This window comes from Perca fluviatilis, chromosome 5, assembly GCF_010015445.1.
Source record: "Perca fluviatilis chromosome 5, GENO_Pfluv_1.0, whole genome shotgun sequence".
In the NCBI taxonomy this organism is placed as follows: domain Eukaryota; kingdom Metazoa; phylum Chordata; class Actinopteri; order Perciformes; family Percidae; genus Perca; species Perca fluviatilis.
This window is the reverse complement of record NC_053116.1, coordinates 8800770-8827584: the sequence shown is the minus strand read 5'-3', so window position 1 is coordinate 8827584 and position 26815 is coordinate 8800770. Positions and strand designations below refer to the sequence as shown.

General features: G+C 40.1%; 1 protein-coding gene across 2 annotated transcripts in view; it reads left to right on the top strand.

Annotated features, from left to right (window-relative positions):
- The window catches only part of kcng1 (potassium voltage-gated channel, subfamily G, member 1), a 48473-nt gene that overhangs the window by 13422 nt on the left and 8236 nt on the right, over nucleotides 1-26815 (top strand). Inside the window, exons 3-4 of one of the 2 annotated variants that reach the window (XM_039800982.1) lie at nucleotides 21746-21878; nucleotides 22921-23082. The gene's annotated coding sequence lies outside the window, so the exon portion shown is untranslated. Of the gene's footprint in view, nucleotides 1-21725; nucleotides 21879-22920; nucleotides 23083-26815 lie in introns of those variants that run through there. The other variant, XM_039800983.1, reaches the window with a different exon arrangement.

The following is a 26815-nucleotide window of genomic DNA, read 5'->3' as shown; positions in this document are numbered from 1 at the left end:
CAAAAAAGAACTTTATGGTGTTTTGCTGCGGTTATCCTGACTCAGGGATGCATTTTACAAAGTCTACAGACTACCACGCTGTTGTTGGCATTATAGGTCCCATGACATGGTGCTCTGTGGATGCTTTTTATATAGACCTTAGTGGTCCCCTAATACTGTATCTGAAGTCTCTTTTATATAGACCTTAGTGGTCCCCTAATACTGTATCTGAAGTCTCTTTTATATAGACCTTAGTGGTCCCCTAATACTGTATCTGAAGTCTCTTTTATATAGACCTAAGTGGTCCCCTAATACTGTATCTGAAGTCTCTTTTATATAGAACTTAGTGGACCCTAATACTGTATCTGAAGTCTCTTTTATATAGACCTTAGTGGTCCCCTAATACTGTATCTGAAGTCTCTTTTATATAGACCTTAGTGGTCCCCTAATACTGTATCTGAAGTCTCTTTTATATAGACCTTAGTGGTCCCCTAATACTGTATCTGAAGTCTCTTTGATATAGACCTTAGTGGTCCCCTAATACTGTATCTGAAGTCTCTTTTATATAGAACTTAGTGGTCCCCTAATACTGTATCTGAAGTCTCTTTTATATAGACCTTAGTGGTCCCCTAATACTGTATCTGAAGTCTCTTTTATATAGAACTTAGTGGTCCCCTAATACTGTATCTGAAGTCTCTTTGATATAGACCTTAGTGGTCCCCTAATACTGTATCTGAAGTCTCTTTTATATAGACCTTAGTGGTCCCCTAATACTGTATCTGAAGTCTCTTTTATATAGACCTTAGTGGTCCCCTAATACTGTATCTCAAGTCTCTTTCCCGAAATTCAGCCTTGGTGCAGAATTACAGCCACTAGAGCCAGTCCCACAATGAACTTTCCTTAAGATGTGCCATTTCTGAGAGAGGGGTGGGGGGCAAGGTGGAGGGTGGGGGTGTGGCCTTGACCAACTGCCACTTTGCTCGTTTGAAAGCCATGATGTCTCTCTCTCTCTCATGGGTGGGCCAAATTCTCTGGGTGGGCAAAGCAGAGAAAGGGGAGGTAACCTTGCTCCTTATGACCTCATAAGGAGAAGATTCCAGATCGGCCCATCTGAGCTTTCATTTTCTCAAAGGCAGAGCAGGATACCCAGGGCTCGGTTTACACCTATCACCATTTCTAGCCACTGGGGGAGGCTGGGGGGAACGCATATTAATGTTAAAAAACCTCATAAAGTGACATTTTCATGCCATGGGACCTTTTAAGAGTAAAATACTCCCACACTTTAGAAGACCTAGCGAGCCTTTTTCTCAAAGTGTTGTTGAACGTGCAAGGAATCCATACTTGCGCTGTTGCTGGAGGCAGCCATATTGATTTTATTATTGAGCCATATTAGATTTCTACGTGTGACGCGTCGACGCAAATTATTATGTCGACGAATTGTCCCAGTCCAGATAGATGGATAGATAGATGGATAGATAGATATTAGGTGTGTTGCATCATTTACTTTCATTTAACCCCCTTTGTCAGAGTAAAAACAAAAAGAAGTAGAGTAGCCAATGTCGCCAAGCTTCTATAGCCCCCACCTACACACATGTGAGCCAATATCACTTTATGGTGTCTCACTTTATACCGCCGCATCAGGCAGTCAAGGGGGGATGGCAAGAGCCCCTGCGTCAAAATACAGCACCAGCCCCAAAGGACAATCACATCAGGAACTGTCTTGCTGTGAAGGAACACAGCTAACCACTCACCCATATCATGTGATTTGTACCTGCACACACTTTCCTGAGGAGAAGGATAATTAGTCAGATGCCATCCACCCGTGTGTCAGCTGGATAGGCTTGTGAGAGCGGACAGTTGTTAGGGAGACTGGAAAATGATGTAGCAAGAACTTAGCAAAAAGTACCTGAATATGACTATAAATGTGTGCAGCGTTTAACTTAACGGAGGTTTAAAATGGACAAGCGAAGGAAGGTTGTGCCCTCATTTTTAGTGGATGCATGTGACAAATTGACAGTGCTGTCCCAATCAACCGTAAGGAAAAAAAATGCCCAAAATGTCGGAAAAAGTGCCAAATGTCGAAAAAAGTGACAACGTGGACATCTTTAAAGGGGTGATAGAATGATTGTATATATTTCACACTGTTCCTTAAGGTCTCCAAATAGGGTATGCAACATTGGTTGGGCTGAAAATGGCCGGCTGCCACGTCAGACTGTGGAGCATCTGAACTCCGACACAGTCGAACCAAATTTGCTACTAGCCATCAATTTTCGTAAAGTGGCCCATATTTGAGCTCTACATAGTTGGTTTCTTGCATAAAAAAGTCTCAGAAGTGAATTTAGCAATGAAATGGCAGGCGAATACTGTATAAAGTGTCTAAGATCTGCGCAACCAACATTCAGAAAACCAGCTGGTCTCAGACCAGTGGTTTGTATGTCAAATAAGGTACAGCCACCTGAGTCAACTACTGGCTTCGTTGAGATTCGCCCGTTTTCAGAGGCAGTTTCAAGTTGTGAGATTTGTAATTCAACTATGACAAGTTAAACTCAGTTTTGCATTCTACCACCCCTTTAATCTCCCAAACCAACCTCCGTGACCGACAAAAAGACGATTCAGAGCCGCTCTGGCCAAATAGAGACCTAGAACTCCTTCATTCCCACTGCGATATCCATTTTAAACAAGACAAAATAGACCAACAGTTTTTTAATGCAGTCTGCACACCTGCTCTTATTTATTTATAGAATTGGTACAGTTATTTGCTTTGAATGTAATTGCATGTGAGTCCTCATGTTTCATGGCCGTATGTTTTTTTTGATGTGGTCTGTGAGCCCCTAACTGAAGGCACTTTCCTATCATTATGGAATAGACAAAGCTTTTTTGAACCTTTTGAATTCATTGTTTTCACCCGATTCAATTTTTAGATGTATCATTATATATTATACCGTCTAAAGAACTAATTCAAGTTTGACTTGCTAGTCACTGTTTCTACTAGTTTTCACTGCAAAGATTGCAAAGATTTTGACATGTCAAAGCAAGAAAAGCACAGTTGTAGTTAACAACATTAATGCTGGCTGTGTTTCATTTCCAGGTTTTGGTATTGCACATGCGGGCTCACCGGAGAGGCCTCAAGGGACACTTAATGGAACAGAGCCATCGTTAATGTAATCCTACCACCTGTGCTTTCCCTGCTACAGTAAGATAAGTCAAAATGTCTGCTGTGAAAAATGTCCCAGAGTTTTCATGTTTTGCTATGTCATTGTGTAGAAAGAAATATTACAGTAGGCCTACACAACAAGTCCTCCACTCCATACGACGATATAGGTTGTTTTTTCCTACCCTCTAACACAACCCACAGGAGCGTTTTCTGACCTCACATCTTTAACGTTGTGAAGCGGTCACAGTTTGGTTAGGTTTAGGCACCAAAGCTACTTGAGTTTAGAAAAAGATTGTGGTTTGGGTACACACATGTGACGAAGCTCTGTTTGTTTCATGAAGTAAAAAAAAAACCTTGCCATCTACTTTTATTTTTAAATTGGACATGAACTGTGAAATTCCTGTGTTTGACCCATCCACCACCCCAACCTGCCTCCTTACCAGGACCTTTGGTACTTTGTCACCTTATTTCCTGCTTTGCTCCCGTCATAACTACTACAGCCACTAGAGGGCGCCGCCATTATAAATGTAAATATAGGTCATAATTGCTGCTTAAACAAATGATTTATGTGGGTGTTTTTACGGGGGAAGACTGCCTCGGCCAACAGTATGTAACAGTTTTGCCTGCTGTCCAACACAGAGATCTTCAACAGGGGGTCTGGGCCCCTTAAGGGGTCCTCAGAGTTACTGCAGGGGGGCCACCAAATTATTGATTATTTTGAAGGTTTTTTTTTTTTTAAATAAATCCAACATATTATTAGCAAATATACTGTAAATCAGCCGATTTGTGATGATCTCCTTCTCCGTTTAAGCTGGTTTCAGTCACATGACGCTGACTCTGAACGAAAACGCATTGTGGATTAGCTAGACAGGTAGGCTAGGGCTTTATGTCCCTCTCAGCGATTATAGTTTTTCAAAATGGAACATGGAAGCCTCCTTGGACTTGCCCGTCCAATTTAAATACAGATAAGAGGATACGTCTGATCATTGACAGAGGTAATTTTACACCAATGAGGACATATTTATGAATGAAGACATTGATTTTAGCTAATAAAATACTTAAAACACTACACAGTGTACCTTTTAAAACATGATTTATGAAATCATGGCAACAATTATTATTTAATAGCTTAGTATTCTATGCATTAAAAAGGTATTTATGAAGGCTTTAGGCCACCCACACGTTATTGTAGGCCCAGTTTAATATGAAACTTAATTTTATACAATCTCTGTAGTAGGGGGTCCTGATCTGTCCCTCTCAGTTAAAGGGTAACTACCGTTTTTTTCAACCTGGAAATCCTATTTTCCTATCTTTTTGTGTCTAAGTGACTGATGGGAACAACAATCTTTGACATTGGTCCCGTATTAAGCGAGATCGCTGCAGACGGGAGTGGCAAAACAAGCTACAAATGTAAGTTAATAGGGCAATTGTCCAGCTTGTATTTACCTTCACAAAAATGCTCGTTTTGCCGCTGACAGGCCCAGATGATTATTCTAAGTGTCTGACAACAACATTAAGGACATGATTTCTAAGGAGGTCAACCTTTCTGTTAAAGAGTAAGATCTTTTTTTTTTTTAAAACGTAAAAACATCTGCAAAATTGCATTTGCTAAACCCACCAGACTCTATGTAAATAAACAGTAATTTTAGCATCATAAAATACATTTCACTCAAAGTCGACAGAAACAAAATAAAACTATGAAAAGCCATTTTGGGTCGTCTTTCCATTTTTCCAACCACCACAGCTCTAGTTTGGGTTGAAATAAACACATAGTTTACTGATTTACATGAAAAAATATTTTGGCTCTAGACACGCTAAAAGTATTATTTTTGGGGGCTTTTTTTCCCTTTATTTCAGAGTGGTGACAGTGACAGTGGATAGACAGGTAAGGTGGGACAGAGATGGGGGATGACACGCAGCAAAGGGCCGCATGTCGGATTCGAACCCGGGCCGCTGCAAAGGCCTCAGTCTACATGCCCCATGTAGACTGAGGCCTTTGCAGCGGCCTCTAACTCACGGTCTTACTGGGTGAGCTAGAGGTCGCCCCTAAAGTATTGTTTTTTTTAAATGGAGTCTGGTGGGTTAGCTACTTCAGAGCTGTTTCTGGTTAAACAGAAAGGTCGCAAAGAAGTTTTGAAGGTATATCTATGAAGGGATCCTTTCCATAAAGTTGTCAGACCTTTAGAAGACCCTGTCAGTGACAAAACGAGCACTTTTGTGAAGGTAAATACAAGCTGGACAACTGCCCTATTAACTTACATTGTAGCCTTTTTCGCCGCTGCCGACTGCAGCCATCTTGCTTAACACTGGGCCAATGTCAAAGATTGTTGTTCCCATCAGTCACTTAGCCACAAAAACATGAAGCAGTTACCCTTTAAGGAGTCCTTGGCTTAAAAAACATTGAAGACCCCTGGTCTAACATATAAATCTTGCTTATCATCATTTATTATTGTTATTGTCTCTGACAGAGCTCTGTCACATTTAGTCTTGAGACAATCATGAAACTCTGGGGAAACAATATTGACATAAACCGTAGATGCGGATCTGAAATCTCACTCTATGTATCAGCCTGCTAATGGCATTGTGTGCTTTAACAGCAATCTAAGCGCTAAGATTAGCCTGCTAAGGGAATTAAGGGTGAAGTCATGCAGGTCAGGCTGGATACACAGTCTCTGGAGAGGAGGCAGGGAGCAAAGGGGATATTTTGTACATGGCAACAACCTAACACGGAAAGCATTATTATTATTATTCAGCTGCAGCCTCATCATCTTGACTAAAACACTAAGATAGGCTTAGGTGTGCTATTTTGGGTTTCAAGCCATGTGGAGTCCACACTAAAGCGGTAGATATGTGGATATGATTACCATGCCAACTGTGTTTTCTACTTTGTTTTATGTGAAGCATTGATATTATTATGTTCTGTCATCAACCGTTGAAGCGGTGCAAGACATTTATTCATATTCTCACTGTGTCATGTCAGGCAAAGGGGCTTTACAAGAATTATGAATTCTGAACAATATATTTAAATTGTGTATTATTATTCTTCTGGTAGAGAAGAGCACGAAACACACAGGGATTATAGTATGATGACAGTCTCTGTTCTTAAAGGTGCCCTGCCACACAAAACAGTTTTTACTTGTATTTTTTGAAATATGTTAGGTCCATATGTGTGTGTGTGGGGGTTATGTTATGAATGTGAAAATGAACTGCTGCCTCCTCTGTCAGCTCTAGCCACTGAAAAGAAATAAGCGGAGAAATCAGACCAATTACAAAAGCTGGTCAGTCTGACGTGGTGTTGCCTGAGCTCATTACTATTCATGCGCTCGCCCAGTTGTGCTGGGTAAAGGATGCTGATAGCCAGGCTCTCATTGGCTAGCTGTTAGCCAATCAAAGTCAAGCAGCTTAGCTTTTTGAATATTAATGAGAACTGGCACAAATCGAGTCTTCCTGCAGGCTTTCTATACCACGCTAGAATGGCTTGAAACAAGGTAACTAAGGCATTTTTTCCACAAAAAATGTGACAGAGTCCATGGTAGAACTTCAGACATTAGCACAAAGTAATGAAATATGTGTGGCAGGGCAGCTTTTAAACCCTGAAACTAATTATTTCCAAACTCACGTTTTAGTTCTGTTCCTGCTGAATGTTAAGTGGTTTAGCAGTTTCGGCTCCCTTGGGAATTTCTTTTCTTTCTTTTTTTAAGAACTCACTGTTCTTCTGCTGCAATATTCAGTATGAATATGCTCATTTGTTGATGACAGACGAGAGTAACTTTAGACCAGTGTGAAAAGCCTTATTTAACACCCTGACTTCACTTCTACATTACTACAGCAACCAAAGACTTTCAATCACTGGAGGTCAGAAAAGTATGGGTTTTTAAAAAAATATATTTTTCACTTACCTGTAAACATATTTTAACTGCAGACATAATTTGTCCATTTTGAGACTGCATTCAAGGTGAATGTGTTAAAATATGTTGTTCTGAAGTGTTTGTTTGACGAGTCCTCCCAATGCACAACTGCCTTCCAGAACGACATATCATTTTCTGATCTGATCTGGTCAGCAGGTTGTCTGTGCCTTCCAAAACCATAACAAAGAAAAAAAAAATCAAAATGTTTCCGAACTAACAAAACTATGGTCTGAAACATCAGATTATATCATCTCCTGACAGACTCACATGATGGTAGTCAAACGTCATATTATGGGAAAAAAGGCCCAAATTAAAACTATATATTAAAAATGAGTAAAGAACAATAGGAAAAGTAAATGTAGAGAGTTGGATAAAAGAAGTGATGCTCACTAAAAGTGAAGTGCTCGAACAGGAGGGACATTTTCATCACACTTTTGACAACTTCCTCGTTTCACAACTCAGGCTCCCTTATTTACCATCTGTAATTTGTTCACCTTTTCAGTGGCGCTCAAAATAGCCTATACGTTTTATACAGAAGGTGGCAAGTAATGGCCCAGAACACACTCAAGCTGCCATCTGCTACACGAGCAGGTTGTACTTGACAGCCCAACTCCCATCCTGCTTGGCAAAAAACACTCACAAAAAAGACCAAGACCTGTGCTGTAATGCTCTCATTGCAGCTTGTTGAGTACAGTACGAATTAATCGGTGGACAATTGTGTACTAGTGCTTTTCTCTTTTAAAGATAATTTCACTTTCGATTTGGATTTTTAGATTTATATTTTTTGTTTTCGAACATGTAACAAAAAAAACAAATATTATCTATCTGAAGTAGGCTATACACTACACATGGTCATGCCCCTCAATAACTGAAACATCTAACTCTATATTTATCATATATTCACTATATTGACTCACAAAAAAAAACTATCCCAATGCTATTATGGACAACCCAAATATCTACCCAGTGTCAATCAGATATAGCCTAAATTAAACAGTTACCTGAGGTTCATCGAGACATAGGCATACAGTAAGTCGTTTTTTTCAAGCAGCATTTATGACTTATATTCATGGTGAATATTCGTGGTGCCCTCTACTGGCCATACTTATTTGACGTTGGTAAAGCAGAAAGTAAGGTGACAAAGTATAAAGCGCGCTGCGTAAGGAGGCAGGTTGGGGTGGTGGATGGGTTAAAACAAACGTTTGAAAATTGGTGAGTTTTACTCAACTTTGGGTCGTATTTCATGCCACCGGTAGGGACACTAATTTATGAATCGCTCCTGTGGGTCGTATTAGAGAGAAGGAATTAACAACCTATATTATCGTATGGTTTGGAGGACTTGTTGTCTTTATCCTACAAATCCTACCTCATCACTATACTATACACTATACGCCTGCAGCTTGTCCAGAATGCGGCTGCTCGATTGTTTCTTTGGCATATGATTTAGTTTAGGGACATTTGTATAGAAGTGTGTTATGATGTTCATTGTGTCTATATTTTTACTGTCTTCCTTTGTTTTTATAACATAATATAACTTTCTACAGCACTTTGTTCAGCCTAGGCTGGTTTTAAATGTGCTCTATAAATTGACTTGACTATACCTCTTGAATTGATTTATATTTTCACTTTGCTTTAATATCCAAACCATTCCATATTCCCCACAAACTGAAATATGCACACTCTTCATAATCGTAGGAACATAATGTGTTTTTAAATTAAACTTTACTCTTGAATTATAGCCCCCCCCCCCTCTCTCTCTGACAGCAGATTTTTTTTTTGTAGGTTACTCGAAAGTAAATTCTTTTTTTTGCTTTATACATTATTTGTGTCGTCTTAAATTTCCCATATGCATGAACTTCAAAACATGTGACTTTAAACACGGCGTGTTAGTGCGTTCAGGATATTCTACATTTTTTATTCTTATGGCTCTTTTCTTGTAGTATGCATAATGAGTGTAATGTGCCTTTTCTACATGTTTCCCCACACCTCCACACAGTAACTCCGATACAGCGTGGTTCGAAGGAGGGAAAAAGAAAAAAAGGAAAAAAAAAAAAAAAGTAAATGGTTTTTTTTTTTTTTTTTTTTATTTTTTTTTTTTTTTTTTTTTTTTTTTTTTTTTTTTTTTTATATTTTTTTGTGTTTTGTGCATTCTGAGATGTGGACTGATCCCTTCATTGATTTCTTTTGTGAAGATTGGATCAGAGAGTCTCAGAAAGAGAGGAAACTGGTAAACATCCACTTCTCACCTTCAGAGGGGTTTTACCTGGTGAACAAAACATCGCAGCGCTGGTGAGATGAGACAAAGAAAGGTGCTGAGTCATACTGCGAAAGTAAAAGGCAGGCAGGGGCACTGCTTATAACTGCGAGGTTTCTGTACTATGAGGATATTCTTGTAAATTCTTTGCAAAACATCAATCTCCAGATATTCTATTTCATGGTCGGTGTGTAGTGAAATGCAGCTCTTGAGCTTTCATACCCAGTGGCTCGTGTGTTATTGTACGTTGGACTACTAATGATGCAGTATTCGGTTAATGCAAGAGTAGGCCGCCTGTTCACACCACAGGTGCAAACATGTTCAACATGTTCTGGTGATAGAGTTAGAGAGAGAGTGTAAAATTACACTCGGCAGAACTTGAAATTGTGACTTGAATGGGTTGATAATGTTGATGATGCCTCATTCATCTATAATCCATTAGACATCATGAGTAAGCTTGTATTGATTGTAGGGAGTTTTTTTTTTTTTGTTTTTAAATTTTTTTTGGCACAGGACTTTTTTTGGGGGCAGAATGTGGTGATTATTGCTGGAAAGGGAAACAATATAAAATATGACAATTATCTTTTTCATTCTTAATTAAAACTCCCTAAAAGTGATGAAGGATGGGACTTATTATGCTTGAAGTGAAGAACAGAAGTAAGAAGACTCTTTCTGCATTTGGAGGTTCTGGAAGTCCTTCCAGCTATTCTTTTGACTTCTGAACTTAGCTCACTACTGAAAGAGAGGAGCGGTTTTCAGTAACAGTATCAGGAATGATTTTAAAGTGGATATAATCAATATTTTAATCAACAACTGACAGACCGCCCGCATAAAAATTGTTGTGGTTCCCAGGGATTGAAAGGACCCAAACACAGGGAGAGGGCAGGCAGGCAGACAGAAGGTTGGACACGAGGGTTTATTGAACAAAAATAAACCAAGGGAGTCCTGAGGCTTCAACAGGTAAAAAAAAACTATACAAAAACCAAGACAAAAAGGAATCCAAAGAACAAAGGGATCCAAAGAAAAGGCACCAGGCTAAAACACACTGAAAAACACACCACTGACAGGACCTGGGGCCTGTACCATGATGGTAGTTGAACAAACTCAGGGTTGCAGGATTGGTTTAGAGTTGACAAAACCAAACCGATGCAATCAGGCTTTATTGGTACCATGACGCAGCTTATCAACTTTCTCTGTTAACTCAGGCTTTGATCCTTAAACTCTGATTACTCCCCGCGCGCGTGCACATAAAAGAGTGACATCGGCACCGAACAACCAATCACGTTCAATATGGATAGAGCGAGAGCAATATATTTTTCCGCGAAGGAGCAAGAAATTATTTTAGAATATAAAAATGTTTTTCAAGCACGCAGTAATACCGTCTCTGCTGCCAAAGCAAGAGAACAATCTTGGAGGAATATTGCTGATTGCGTTAATGCGTAAGTTAAAGAAATACATTCTATAGGCCATTAATGTAAAATTATGAATATAGGCTAATCATATTAAAAATGTATTAAATAAAATGAAAATGTGTGTGTATATATATATATATATATATATATATATATATATATATATATATATATGTTTGTAAAATGTGAATGTATTAGCTTCGACATCCTAAGAAAGATTAATATTAATTGATTTTTAGATGCAACCCCAACTCCAAACGTTCTTGGCAGCAGATCAAGACAAAATATAAAAATATAATTCAAAGTGGTGAGTATTTATCACAACCTTTTATTATTTTTGTGAATATTTTATCACAAACACTTCTTTGCAGCAAAAGGTGAAGCCATTGCAATGATTGCAACAGAGAACAGCAGCTGGGAATTAATTACGTCACCTATATGTTTCTTTGCTCACCGCTGATTGGTCAAACTTCAGACTGAGATCTCAAATCCAGAACATAACCTGCCCCGGAGCAGGTTAGCCGTGCAGCGTAAGATACCATGGCAACGAACACCGATTAAAGCCGAGCTACTTTCATAGTACCTAAAACCCAGGGTTGGTGGAAACTAAACTGAAACATAGCTGGCTAGCCACCTAAACCAGCTTCATGGTATAGGCCCCAGGACACGAACAAACACAAAACTAAATACACTGGGTAATGAGGTAACGAGGGGCAGGTGACACAGCAGGTGAAACACATTAGGAGAGACAGGCTAATCAACAAAGGCGGGAAAACACAGGAAGTAAAACCAGACAAGGCGAGACAGAAAACAGGTCTATCAAAAATAAAACAGGAAACATAAATATACACAGGAAACATAAATATACACAGTCCAGAATAAACAAAACAGAACAACAAAAGACAGAAATGTCCATAACCGCAACAAAAATTACCAGATAATTGCCTCTTCTGAAGAGTCCATCATGTTTTTAATCCTCAGTGTCCTTGATTTGACGGGTTAAACGCTACTAACAACTGTGTGGAAAATGCGCCCACCGTGTTGTTGTCATTACTTAGAATTCCTCATAGGGGCAACAGAAATAGCTTTATGGCCCTGTTAACTATGCAATGGTAAAGGCGGCCTTGTGTGATGCACAGTAGATTATAATAGTTTTTTAAGATGAAACAAAGATTTATTTGTTTACTTATTTTTCTAGTTTCTCTAGTGTGTCTTTTAATAGTTTCTATCGCAAGTGGCCCTGAATGATAAATAGTAGTAAAGCTTCACCTGCTGCAATGCACCAAACTTTTCTTTTTAAAATTGATGTATTAATAAGGCAAAATGTGACTGAATCAATGAGAGACTGAGTGATTTTAGACTGAGATTATGACTCTTGCCTCCACTCTGCAAAGTGATCAATCTCACTTTCTTTTTAGATGGAGATGGTTCTTTCGATTTAAAAAAAAGTAAACAAATTGAAGGGAACCAGTTGTTCTGTCAAAGTGTTCAACGTGAAATATGGACTGAGAAATAACTGCATGCTATGTGAAAGGAGCAATTTTCCACTCTGATAACTTGGATTTTACCAGAGTTATTTTAAATTATGTGAAAGTGACAGCTGTGGGTTCTTACAGTAGTGTGTGTGTGTGTGTGTGTGTGTGTGTGTGTGTGTGTGTGTGTGTGTGTGTGTGTGTGTGTGTGTGTGTGTGTGTGTGTTGCCATATCTTTGAACATTACAGATCTATGCTTCTTAGTAGAACACACAGCTGTACAAAGCTAATGTAAAACTCTGCACTTGAATCAGATGAGTGTTGGTATTTCTACCATGGACCTCTTCAGCCGCTGTGATCTGGCTGCTTTTAAGCCTTTTTGAGCCCACTGTGTACTCACTGGTCACTTTATAATGCTGCTTAATAAGCCATTACTTCAAGAGGAAAATGTTCAAAATGTGCTCATATTTTAGGAACGATCCAAACTGGTTCACCCGACAGATGGACCACTCTACCTGCCAAAAACTGGGTTTGAAATAGATCCCTGGGCTACTTCTGGAGGATTTTTAAAGCACCCAGGTGGACGACGTAACATTACATGAGTGAAAATGTGTCATCACACACATAATCAAAGAGTAAAGATGTATTAAATGTTTTCCTGGATATGTCATATCAGGAAGATTTCATTTGGACCCTGAACCAAATAAATGCAATGTGCAATTTTGTCTCAGAAACTGCTTGCACGGGGCCAAACACCCATACTCAATATAAAGCCGTCAGTGGTAGAAGTAGTCAATGTTCTTCACATGTGAATAGCATGAAGAGTGTGTTGTTTGAAGAAACACTGCGACCTGACAGCTGTCAGAAATAGGCTGAGGTCATAGACACCTCCCACACGTTTCCACACTTCTTCTGCTCCGTGATAGCAGCCCTCGCTATACCGTATACTTGTTGTCCTCTTATCTGATTATACATACTGAGGTCATCTTTATCTTCTACTCACGCTCCGAGAAGTTACAATATTGACACTTGCAACGCAAGATCTCAGACGCAATTGAGTTTGCAAGGTAAAGTTCAGATCATGCCTGGCCTCGGTCAAACAGACACGGCTGTGGCACCTGAACCTCATTTGGCTTTGGATTTTTATAAGTGTTCACACTGAGCTGACCACACTCAGCTGCAGCCAATGGTCTGCAGGGGTGGGAATAACGGTGTTACGTCACAATATGATACCATTACATGGCTCAGGATACGGTCATATCAACATACAGCAATTCTGCGATAATCAATATATCGCTGGACAATCCAATGATGAAACATCATGCTATTGGTCTACCTATGCAGCACAACTTTTTCAGTCTGTACATTAAAAATGACACAACTATATAGCAACTATGGGTCCAGACTTTGAACTTAAACGTGGCTGGGGCGTCTCTTATTTTCCTCAAACTGCTGTCCGCCATCCCGTTGAAAACCTCTTCCTCTTCGGCTAGTTAACTTAGGTTCAAGTTTCCCCCGTTCATGTGTTGAGCGCCACCTCGAGGAGCCATGAAGAAGTGACGCTGGGAGCAGGGAAATCTATTCAGAGCCCCTTATTTTATTCATTACAATATCGATATTTATCGATAATATCGATTTTGTACAATCTGTAAATCACAAGTGGTGAATGAGTCAATTTACTCAAGTACTGAGCTTAATTACAAATGTGTGCTTAACTTGTGTACTTCCATTTCATGCCATGTTTCACTTATACTATACATTTACCTGCAGTTTTTGCTACTTTACAGATTAAGATGGCATGCGATAAACCTATAAAATACACTGTTAAAGATGAAGCCAGGGCTTCCCAACCTTTTTGGCTCACAGTAAAGCAGTATCAAGTTGGGGCCCCCTGCCACATGTCAGATGTCAATGAGTTGTCAGCAGTTCCAAGAGACGTTTCCCTTCTAAACTTCTCAGAGTCCATTCTCATAACTGTTCACAGCAAGAAGGTCAACTTATCCAATAGTTCACAAAAAGTTTAAAATATCTATATAAATTTGTGTAGCAGAACATAGTTCTTTTCTTCTTTAAAAATCTAAATAAATCTCTCTAAACTCCACAGATGTATCTGGTGACTCTTTGGAGGGGGCACAAAGTTCGTGGGAACCACTGGAGTAAACCACTTAAATGCACATAAAGTAGTTAAAGGTAGCTCTTATGATGCATGCATTACATAATATTCCGTTTTTTGCCCTTATTCCGAAAAAGACGATATTCCCAACTAAGCTGTTTACATGACTATGAAAGTGTTTACAGGCAGCCGTGCAAAATACGATTTTTCCAGCGGTAGCTGACTTGTTGGACCGTGTGAACAAAGCCTCCGTCTTTCATTTCTCCAACCAGCTTTTTGAAAAGGTTGGCATAGCGATGTGTGCGCATATCCAAAAGCCTGTTGATATCCAAGTCTTTGATAATGTTTAAAGTAACTGTGTTTTTCCTTCTTAACGGGTCTGCAGCCCTGCAAACTGTTGGCTGGTTGGTTTGTGTACAGCAACCATAGCAACGCACAGAGCTGACCATAAGCCGTAAACAGGCTAGAGTCCGTAAACTGGGCGTAAACTGAGGTAGAAACCCTGATTGAGACGCATATTCCGAATGCGCTGTAAATATGTCCAAAGAATGCCTCTAAAACTGGACCCCGCATTTTCGTTACAAAAAAGTCCCATATATCGTAGAAAATGTTGCGTTTACTTCACACAAGAGCAGCCATTTTCCACTGTTGCCATGGGAACGTTATGAAGTGACGTAATTATGCGACGTGAACATCATCGAAAACATTGACATATATAAAATGGACCAACAGATCCCGTTGGTCTGGACGGAGACCAGTGAAGGCTATTAGAAGTACTTTTCCGGTGATGGCTGAGCGTTACTGCGCAGCCTCCAACTGAGAGCTGTGACGTGAGCAACGTGTCTGAAAGTTGTAAGTCTTCTGGTAGCTGTGCCAAGAGAAATCTCAATCATTCCCAATCTTACAGAGACGGAGAGCGTAGGTATATGTAAGGAGATAACATAAGCACAGGCTAATTATTGCTAACTAAAATGCTAGTTAACATTAGCAATTAAACCTAAACAGCTAATGTAAGTCGAAACTGCCTGCGAGCTTCTCCTGTACTATACGGTAATTCCTCTACTGTGCGACAGTTAGTCACTTGGTTATGACACAATCGTTAGCCTATTTTTACAAAAACGTCTGCTACGGAGCCATAACGTGAGGTACAAGGTAATGGAGCCTTTTATACATTGTCGTGTTTCTTTAGAACTAAACAATGGACAAATAGAGTCTTTAAACGTTTCAGATGTAAAATTAATCGCAGTCAAGTGACGTAAAAAAAAAATGGCGGTCAGCGGAACGCTAACAGGAGGTAATGGCCAGGTAGCAACAAAATGGCGCCATATATGGCTCGAGTTCTGAAGCGAAGCTTACCCCCTTGAGATCGAAAAGCAGGGTGTTGGGGGAATCACTTCTTTTTCTCTTTTTCATCAAACCGCAGTTTTTGCAAGTTCCCGCAATTTTTGCAAGTTCCTGCAATTTCATTGCATAAAATTGCATAAATATCCCGCATATTCCATTCCATTCGCATTTTTTAAGAAAAAATTGCCGCATAATCAAGGATTTTTGCCCGCAACAATCACAAAAAAAAAAATTTCTGGAAGGACTGTAATTCAGTCATAGGGGCCATTTTTCTGCAGAATGACTACTTTTACTTTTTAATTTTGCTGATGATACTGAAAGATGATTTTGAATGCAGTACTTGTAAATAAGTATTTTTTTTTTTTTACAATATTGTATTGCAACATTTACTAAAGTAAGCATCTGAACTCTTCTTCCACCACTGGAAATCACACATCATAGAAGCGAAGCCACTGTGCTTTTGCTCCTCATTTATCCTTGCTGCAAGTTACACATTAGCTCTTTGCTGTGGTATCGACCTTTGGTTGCTCCGGGCAGAGTAGCATATGTTTCCTGCCACAGCAGGTCAGCTAATGAGAAAAGTAGATGATCAATCTCATTTTTCCCTCCTACACTCATTTGTTTTTTTTAATTCATCCGAGCCAGGATGTAAGGCATGCTGAACGTCGTTCTGAGAACCCCAAGCAGCCATTCCTAGAATATATTACCATTTCAGTGAACTGCCGACTTTAGTAAAAACAAAGGGGACAATGAGCGTGCTTCTGATTAACTGATTAACAAGACCTTTGTCTAACTTTTGCTGTCGACGACTTTTCTGTTAATTAATGTCATCAGGACTGCTGCGCGACCGGCATCAACCATGCACTGAGCAATTGCTGCTAATAACAAAGGAAGCCATTTCAGCTACTCTGATGACAATGGTAGGAAACAAGAGCAGTTGAATCCATGCCATTATGTGAGAGAGCTTGTTTGCCTGTTTGCACGGAAATAAAGAACTAGTCCATTTTTATTCAAAGAATGCCTCCCACAGAGCCTTTACATCATTCTCTTTTCATGGTTGAAACTGTAGAAGAGGACACACTGGATGGCTTTTATTACTCTCAAATGTCTTTTGAGAACTCTGTCATTTAAATGGCAATATGTCAGTGGGTAAACACAGACATTTGGACACATTTAAATGATTATTAGCAGGCTTTGTTAATGGGGACCACAAGCTTTTGTTAATTTGGAATTCTAGAAAGTATGGGCAAGATGTTTTAGTCAGTGGTTTCAAGTCTATTCCTACCAACGGGAGAGTATGAGACTTCCCGATCGATAAAACATGACATCACTAAGAGCGCTAAGTGGAATCGTGACTCTGATGCCACAGCTTTATCCTGCCTCTGAAGACCCCAGTGGCCAAGCCAATTCCCAAACTGTAAAGACACGCTGTCACTCTTAAGACCTCGATTCTTGACTACCAGTGAAAAACTCATTGGATCCTTTTCACAGAGCAGTGTAAATACATTGCAAAAGTAATTAGGGTTAACTTCTGAGTGCTTTTAAACTAAACCAGAATTTTCATCTGCTTTGGAAGTGGGATGTTCTTCATTTGTAACTCTGAATAAAGTAGTTTCAACCCTGTGGGGACACCCAAATGACTTTTTTTATCTTTAAGATTATTTTTTATGAAGTTTTGGAGATAAAAGGTGACTTTGAAAAGGGCATCTGATAATTAAGCCATTGAAATTCTCCACAAGCCAGAGGATTAAAGGTGAAGGCTGAATATTTGGACTCTTTAAACCGTAGGAAGAGCAGCAGAGAGAGACAGCCACTGAGAATTTCACCACTGAGAAAACTGTCAGAGAAAAAGTTAGCGTCAGATCAATCCTAAGAGCAAAACATGTTAAAATGATATCAGTAATTAGCAATCAACAGTCAGCTGGTGTACCTGTAACACCTGTAGGTGCAATCACTGCTGTAGCTGATAAACATCCAGTTGTTCTTTCTTCCTAAAATTATATTTGCCATTTTGGATGATTTAATATTCCAGGTAGTACGTTTGTATTTCTATAAAACACTAATGTACTGTGGTTATGAATTGCAATACAGCAAAAGTGGATTTGTTACTGATTTCTGAATATATTTAGACCCCTCGTCTGTGCCATGCAGTCTTACTAAAGCTCAGTTATCACCCATATACTGGCCCACTCAAGTGTCAAGCCACAATTGGCATACATTAAGTCATAATTAGTCATGAACGACAACATGTCATCTTTAATCTAAAATTACACATGCACAATCTTACCACCAAAAGCTGTAACATGATGAAAGTGAGCATAACATTTTCAGCCTCATTAGCTGCATGGCTCTATAAATGGCAATGTAAGTCTGGTTCTGGTCGGTCCACCACTTTGGATTCTTTGGATGGGTCCAGACTGTATTATTGCATTGCCAGACCTATATCTACAGCACTGTGGAGTAAGGTCTATATATATATATATGCTTAATTTAATCAGGAAATCACATTGAGATCAAGATCTCAATTTACAAGTCAGACCTGAGTACAAAGTGAAATATCAAACCAAAATATAATCAAATAAAAATAAGAGATAATACAAAGTAATATCAAGACAGCAGTATGCAAGTATAATTGCAAATACAACGACCTATGACTATACTATGTAAAACAGTCACAGTTAAAGTGAATGAGGTCTCTATGCAAAATATTAAATCCACCCATTGGTATTAGTGCATCCAAGTTTAGATTACTCTGTCAATTATTCCAGAGAAATTGGGCAAAATATCTAAAGGCTGTCTTTTCAAGATTACTTGTTACTGCAGGGACAGATAGTGTAAGCCAATCCTGAGAACGAGTGTTTTGAGTATGGTGTCTTTGGCTCAGGAGTGAGGACAGTTAGGGGGGCAATTTTTGTAACAACGCCTTATAGATAAATAGGTGAAAGTGCCATACATTCTGGGATAGAAGAAAAAAAAAACTCTCTGGGTTGTTTGAATTTCTTTAAACATCATTCTTTGGCGGCGCTAAGCTCCAGACGCAGCGACGGTGGCTCTGCAAAATAGTCTCGAGAAGGAACTTGTTTTGTTTTGAACATTTTGCACCTTGCAAAAGAAAACGGCACATACATTAGTAAATGAAGTTAACTGTTCACACAATACAGTAATAGTTGCTCTTACCAGTGTATCACAGTCCATTTTGTTCATAGTAAATGCGTTAAACATATTCTTTGTAAATCTTTACAATCATTCCCTGAAAGAACCAAGCAGGCCTGCTTTGTTGCAAGATCCAAATTTTCTTCAAAACTTGTCATTTTCGGCATGTAGCTCACTAGCTCGAAGTTTGTTGTTTCCCAAAGCGAACAGAGTTTAGGAACGGCAGAGCGGAAGGTGAGGAACGTCGGGCGATTATCCTGGAAATGAAAGGACGTTGATTCAGACTCTCCAGACAGAAACATCTCAACAACTATTGGATGGATTGATGGAATTTTGTCCCCAGAGGATCAACCCTATGTCTCTGATGATATCCCGACTTTTCCTCTAGCACCATAAAGGACTGTGCGTAAATTAACTGGGGTGGATTTGTGTTCAGAAAAGGGGGATGGCTATTTTCGCTCAAGGGAAGATAGTAGGCTACATATTTTTGGCAGAGCAGACAAGGTTATTTTATTCATCCCTTTTACCCATGCCCAAGTCCATCAGCCCCGCCTGGGCCTGGTTCACTCATTCGGTTGCATTTGGTGAAATGTCTCCACAACTATGCAGCGATAAGAGGTTGTGGTCGTTTAATGTATTTGTGATATCACGTTGATTGGGGGATTGTCATTATTCAGACAAATATCCCCCACAGGATGGATGAACCGAAATAATGTTAATGAGGTCTTAACTTTTCATCTAGAATTGAAATTTGTCCAATACTTTGGTTCATGACCAAACACCTGTTAATCTAACAACATTCCCATCACTCTCAGCTGTAGGCCTACTTTGTTTTTATTGCTAATGAGCTAATGTTATCATGCTAACACTGTTAACCTCGAGGGGGAACATGTAAAACCTTACACCTGCTAAACGTTGGCATCTTGGCACATCATTGTGGGGCATATTAGCGTGCCGGCATTAGCATTAATTAGCATTTATCTTAAAGTACCACTGTACAACTTCACAGCAGTGTCGCCAACTTGGCGACTTTTTGCTAGATTTAGCGATTTAAAAAAAAAAAAAAAATGTATTAGACCCTCTTAGCATCTTTTTAATTTTGAAAAGGCCAACTAGTAACAAATTCAGCAACTTCAGAATACCTTGGGAGAAGCGAGATATATTATATTGTAATTGATTTCCATGCATGCTGCTCAGAGTAATCCAATACACAGCTCTTCTTCCAACAGCACAGGATCTCTCTTTCTCTCTCTCTCTTGTCTCACTAAGCTTTATGCAAATGATACGTGATGATGTCACAAATATGCAAATGAGCATATGCCGTCATCTAGCGACTTTTAGCCGCTTTTGGAGCTAGTGCTAGCTACTCTTATTGGAAAAGAGTTGGCAACACTGCTTCACAGTGGTGCTAGCATGACTGCAGAATCCTACCTTTCTCAATCTTTGTACTGTAATTCACCTTTACATTACAGCACTTTTGTGAAGGATGTCTTGAATATAGTGTTGTCTTGATATCATGGGACATGACCATATATCACACAGCACTCTAGTTTGCAACAGTGGCCTGGCTGTGTGCTGCAAGCTCAGTCAAATGAAAATCAATATGCAGCCTGGTGGATGCAACAGTGCATGTAGATGATAATCATTTAACTTCGTTTGTTGTGACCAAGACTGCCTCTCTCATATCGCTCGATACAAAACTAGCGTTTAAGAATTCAAACTCCCCATGCAGCACAGCAGCCTACAGATTTCTTTCTCTCTTTCTTCCAAGAAAATGTTGTTGATCTTGATCTGTATCATTATCCTCAGTTGTCTTTGGTCACCCAGCTTGAAATTAGCTCTGCTCGGGAGCCATAATAGCTCACTGGAATTACATGCGTCCTTTCCTTTACAATATAACTCTTTATGAACACACATACTCAGTGCTCGGTCCACAGTCGTAAAAAAATAATCACTTTAAACACACACAGCAGACTTGGGAAGAAAATTGGACCGGCACTAAAAAAAGAAATTATGCACATTTAGGTTTTTCCCCTTCACATTACAGGCCATAACGCCACTGAAGTGAAAATATTACACTGAGATTGACTTGTCATCTGTGTTTACTCTTGCAGTTTCCATTCGGTTCAAGACAGTTAGATCAATAAAGGGATAATAGACCATAACACAGTTTTGAGGTAATGCTCAGTGGACAGAATGTAAAGGTGCCACGCATACTGAAACGTGTAGCCTATGTTTTATTATGCACACATATCAAAACCAGCAACATAAGAGAATGAGTGAAAAGGTGTGTTTGTGAAGGACACCAAAAGGACGGTGTGTTATGGCTGGCTATAGTATAATGAGTAGAGGTGGGTTTTCAATCTAGATCATCAAAAATGTCATCTGTCATTGGGAACAAATGATAAAAAAAAAATATTTAAAAAAACACATAAGAAAACAACAAAAATGCAGCATTTGCTGTGGTGGTGCTAAACATTCTCTGTATGAGCCATCCCTTCCTCCTCATCATCGTACCTCATGATAGCATTTCCCACCACTTGTCTAAAATTGGACACCCTGGTGAGTCTGAGCCATCCTACAGCGGCCCTCCTCTCCTCCCCCTCCCTCCCTCCCTCTCTCCCCCGTCAGCCGGGTAACCCGCCGGACAAACGTAAACCTTTTGTGTGAATCTATAATCAAAAGATGGGGCTCATTCTCATTTTAAAAAGGTGGAGGGGAAGCACGTCTTTCTAAATGATGGTTGCCATGGATTTCTCTTTTAAAAGCTTTTGGTCTAATGGCACACTCTCTTCTGATGTCAGCGCTCGAGGAAGGGGGGAGGAAGGAGTAGAGAGAGAGAGAGGGCGAGGGAGAGACGAGGGCAAAGGGAAAGGGAAGGAGGGAGGGAAGGAGGGAGGGAGGCGAGGCAGCCTGTTGCTCATCATCATCAAATAACATCCTCGTACTCCACCAGCCTATTGCCCGTGCGTAGACGGAGCAGAGGGAGCAGCAGAAGCTGGAAGCACGGTTCATATGTTCCTTCATGTGCATTCTTCTCGGCGCCTTCAGCAAACTAACAGCTGCTGAGGAACTGATTCAGGAGCGCAGTGAGTTATTTTTTTTCATCTTCACGTATACAACATTCATGTATTCAAACTCGCATTGGTTGTACATTAAGACACACTTTCTTAGTTGCAAGTCACACTTAGAAGAGAGTTTGTCGCAGTTTGATTTTCACAGTAAAAAGTTGAAAATGGCAGGACTGACTGATATTTTTGCAGCTGATTACCCAGAGGTTGAGATTAGGGCTCAAAGTTTACGTATTATGTACTTAGTGTGTGTTATTGTAGATCTCATCCTATGGTTTTGTTCCCACTATACAAACGCAAATCAGATTTGTGCATCAGAAGTATGCAGTGCACTCCTTTCTAAATTTGATATCATAATATACAGTATATTGTTTAATGCCTTTAATACATTAGATTGTTAACTGTCCTACTTTCTATTCAAAGTATTATTATGTTATTTTGGATCTTTTGACCCATTTATAATATGTCTTTAACAGCTGACAGTGATTTGCATACTGGATACCCTGGACTACACCATGGTAACAAGGCTGCAGCTACATTACAGCATGTTATGATCTGTCAACATTTACTGATATCTCAACAGAGACAAGGTTCACAGTTGTAGAGAGACATTTTCTCTACCTTGCTCTGTTTGCAGGGGGATTTGAAAGTACAACCAATTCTAAAACAAAAAACAAAAAAAACAAATTTTAAAATGAAAAACCAATGCAGAGAAACTTTTACATCCGAGAGCCACTTCAAGTCCTCAAACAGTGATTCATAGCTGGATGTTATGTTTCAGTTCCAGCGAACGCATCAGAGATCATTTCCGATGGTCTTCCCTTGAAGATGATTTTAGATTATGCCCCCATAATGTGATTATGGGCCCACAATGCAAATGTCCCACTGTGGATCGGTGATATATGATACGTAATAGATCATCTTCTCTCCCTCCTCCAGATAATTGTGACTGTAACGAGATGAGCTAATGACTTTTTTCCCCCCGTTCGAACGGCTAATAGTCTGATTCTGCCCCCACAAAGAAGGGCCCGCAAACTAATTATAGTCTGTTAATTCACAGGTGTCTTTCTGTGGAAGGTATCTAAAATACACACCCTGAAGTGTCATTAGAGCGGATCGAAGAGTCGCCAGCAACACTATTTCCCAGGAGCACCAGTGGACAGAGATATTCAGTCAAGGCTCAGACTTAACACGAATCGAGTGATGGATGTGCTTTAAAGTTGTAAGTAGGATATTGTTATTTTCTCTCTTTCTGCAATCCACATAGACATTGGAGGCTGCATATTTGGACTATCTTTTAATGTAAAAAGAATGCATTTATATAGCGCCTTTCTAGTCTTACTACTCAAAGCGCTTTTACATAGTACAGGTACCATTCGCATACATTCATACACTGGTGGCCGAGGCTGCCATACAAGGTGCCATACCTGCTCATCAGATAAACATTCATGAACATTCACACACCAATTGGGCAGCATTGGGAATTCGGGATTCGATGTCTTGCCCAAGCACACTTTGACATGTAGAGCAGGGGCCAGGGATCGAACCGCCAACCTTCTGATTGTAAACGAAGAATAACCAGGGTTATTATAGTGAACTAAAAGTAAAAGGAAAATAAGTAGTGAAAAATATTATGTAGTAAACTAAATAAAAACTAAAACCTTCAAGAAAAACTTAAACTAAACTGAAACTATATTGCCAGGTTAACAAATCATTTCAGTTTTCGTTTTTTAGCTATAATAGTTCACTTCTGAAAAAAAAAGACAGCATGAATTTCCATCACTTTTGGTGGCATTGAACCACAGAAACTGAACGGACTTGACATGAGTGCAAAGATCAAACATTAAACATCATGGCTATACCACCTGAGCCACAGCCGCCCTGATTGCTATTTTCATAGTCTCACATTGCCAGACCATCCTCCACAGCGCTGCGGAGGAAGATCTGGCTACACCACACAGCATTCTGGGATGGGAGAATAACGTGCTGTGGTTTATTGGCATTTCTTTAAGCCAAACCAATCACAATCGTCATGGGACGGAGCCACGGTGCCTCTGCAAAATAGCCTCGGGAAGGAACTTGTTTTGGTGGAACATGTGTAGGTTGAAAAGTTGTTTTAGTCGTGCAACAGAAAACTCAGATTGGACAGATAGTCTAGCTAGCTGTCTGGATTTACCCTGCAGAGATCTGAGGAGCAGTTAACCACAGTCCTCATGAATCCACCGGAGTTTAAAATGCCAACACAAAGGAAGAGGAAGGTGACGGACATGCGGCGGAATTTCCAGCAGCACCTGAACAATCCCGGAAATGAAACGTCGTCTATATAGACTACTTCTTTCATACCCTGTCTAAACTAACTATGTTTACCAATCCACACCAAATTCCAATTGTCACTTACACCTTTTTCACATGGCATGGCCTGTCTTATCCTGTGACAGGAAAGCTGCAATATTTTGCACTCACCACCAAACATTTGAAGTACTGCCCAGCCATCACGTGATGTATTGATTACTTACTTTCTTATTTGTAGCCTCACGTTCCATCCATCCACCCAGCCAGAAAGAAAGCCCTGTGTGGTTGATTGTCTGCTCCATTTATTCTATCTCATCAACTAAAGTACTTCTTCACTCCCAGAGTAATAGTGTTAAGAGTTTTCCATCACCTATCTGGGATCGGTCATTGCTTGAACCGTCTATCACCACATCCCGCAGGGACCTGAACTGAGTCCTGGTGTAGAGATCCGTTTGAAACACTCAGTGCAGAGTGACAGACCGTCAGGTCTTCACCGGTGTGAGTTTGTGCCTGCCTGGCCTGCGCACGTGCCCGGCCTCAGCGCCACTTTTATCAGCTGCCTGTGAAAAATAAACAGTTGACATAGCCCAGAGCGATTAGGTGGTCGGATGATTCCTGCTCAGCGGGAAAAGGGCATCAGAAGATGAAAAGTCAGAATTGGTAATGCATGCAGACAATGCAAAGAACCCTAATGTTATGCAATGTTTATATAATCAAGTTAGTTGAGTACTCTCTTATGGTGAGTGTACAATCATCCACTCAGGCAGAAAAATGCCTGGATGAAAAAAAAGACTCAGTGAATGTGAGTGTATAGGTGTAAAGTCGAGGTAACGGTGAGATATTTTGTGGGCTGATTAAATAGTGTACGTCATACTTTGCTCGGGCTTAGAGGATGAGGAGCGCTGAGGCATGATGTGGAGCAGCGGTGCAGAAATGTGGGGATTTGGTGGGTCAGCTCTCTGGGGGGGGGGGGGAGATCAAGCACAGATGAGATGGGCTGGGAATAAAAGCCCAGACATAAAATGACAGGTGTGGTGCTGAGGTGTGATGCTTCTCATTTGCTCTTTGTTACGAAGACATTTTACCCACAGAGGGTCAGATGAAAAAGAATACTTGAATGCCATTTCAAAAGGTTACTGTCTCTTTAGCATTTAAAATATGGTCACGAAGCTATTTTATGCAAAAGCGAAGGATAGATTGTGTGCTTTTTAAACACATGCGTATGCGCTGAAATCAAATGGTTAACAGAAGACAAAATAAACAACGGTTAATGCTAACATAGGTCAATATTCAAGTATATTATTTCCACAGCATGCTTCTCTGTACCTCAGGAACAGAGAGCAGCACATTGTGGTGGACCACATCTAGAGTTAGGGAGACATGTATTGCCCTGGAGCTATAGCTTCTTCCAGGGTTTTCAGTATGCATTAATGCCGCCCACTTATAACAAAAAAGAGACATTTATGTGTACAACAATTCCTCCTAGAATTACTGTAAGGAAAGGGCTTCTGGGGTAGAACTGGCACGGCTGACTGTTTTAGCGTTTAAGATTCCAGAGGGAGGGAGAGAGAGAGAGAGAGAGAGAGAGAGAAAGTTGGGTCTTGGAGGTTTCAAGTCCATTTCTGGATAAACCACCCTCTTATCATCCATTAGAGAGCAGTGAGCTGTTAAGGGAATAGGAGGAGAATTGGTGGTTGGAGAGAACAACAGGACATCGTGGGATCTGAATGGTCATTTAGCCTGAAAGACGGAGTACAGGATGACATCTATTGTTCTGAAATATCTTGACAAAGAGCATTCTTTTACAGTGATACTATTATTGCTACGCCAATAAGAATGAATATGGTTGTTAGGTTAAGTGCAAGAAAATAAGAACGCACTCTGCACTCTGAACAGATGTCACCGGAAGGCTAACAGCTGTCAAATATGTTTCACTTCAATTGTAAGTCTCGGAGGCTCAGATTTTCATCAGAAATACTGATCACCCATTTAATTACCATGTGTTGGTGTTTCACAGACTGAGTCAGGTTGAATTGCAAAATCCTCGATTCAGAGACAGAAAAATCTGTCCAATTCGGACTCATGGCAAATTACACAGCACCTCCACCAATATGCAGATATGCAGCCATAAATGGCAATCTAGCTGTTAATGTCTCTTTGTAGGATACAATCTCTGCACATTTTCTAACAATCTGACCCATCGTTATTAAACAGGAATGTTGCACCCATTTCTCTGCAGACTGATTTCAAACTTCTAAAAGGCTTTAGAATCCTTTGAAGAGCTGCTCTGCTTTGACCTCGCACTGATCATTATCATTAATATGCTCATTAAAATCATCCCAATGAGTATTGGCGGTCGTGAAGCTCTCCAAACACTCTTGAGGAAGGGCACTGTGGGAAATGCGTGCTCAATGCAGTCAGGCAACAGAGCCTCACAAACCCAGTGAGTCACCAGGCAATCTGGAGAACATGCCCTGTGGCTTGGCTGTGATAACGCTGGCACCGAGAGAGGCCAGACCTCAGCCGATCTGCTGGGGGAGAACAGCCTCCGCTGTCTTTGCAGTGTTTCATCTCTCCTTCTGAGATCGAGTCGGCCCCCCAGAGGAGACATCTGAGGCACAACAGAGAGAAGAAGAAAAAAAAAAAAAAAAGTTTTAAAAAAA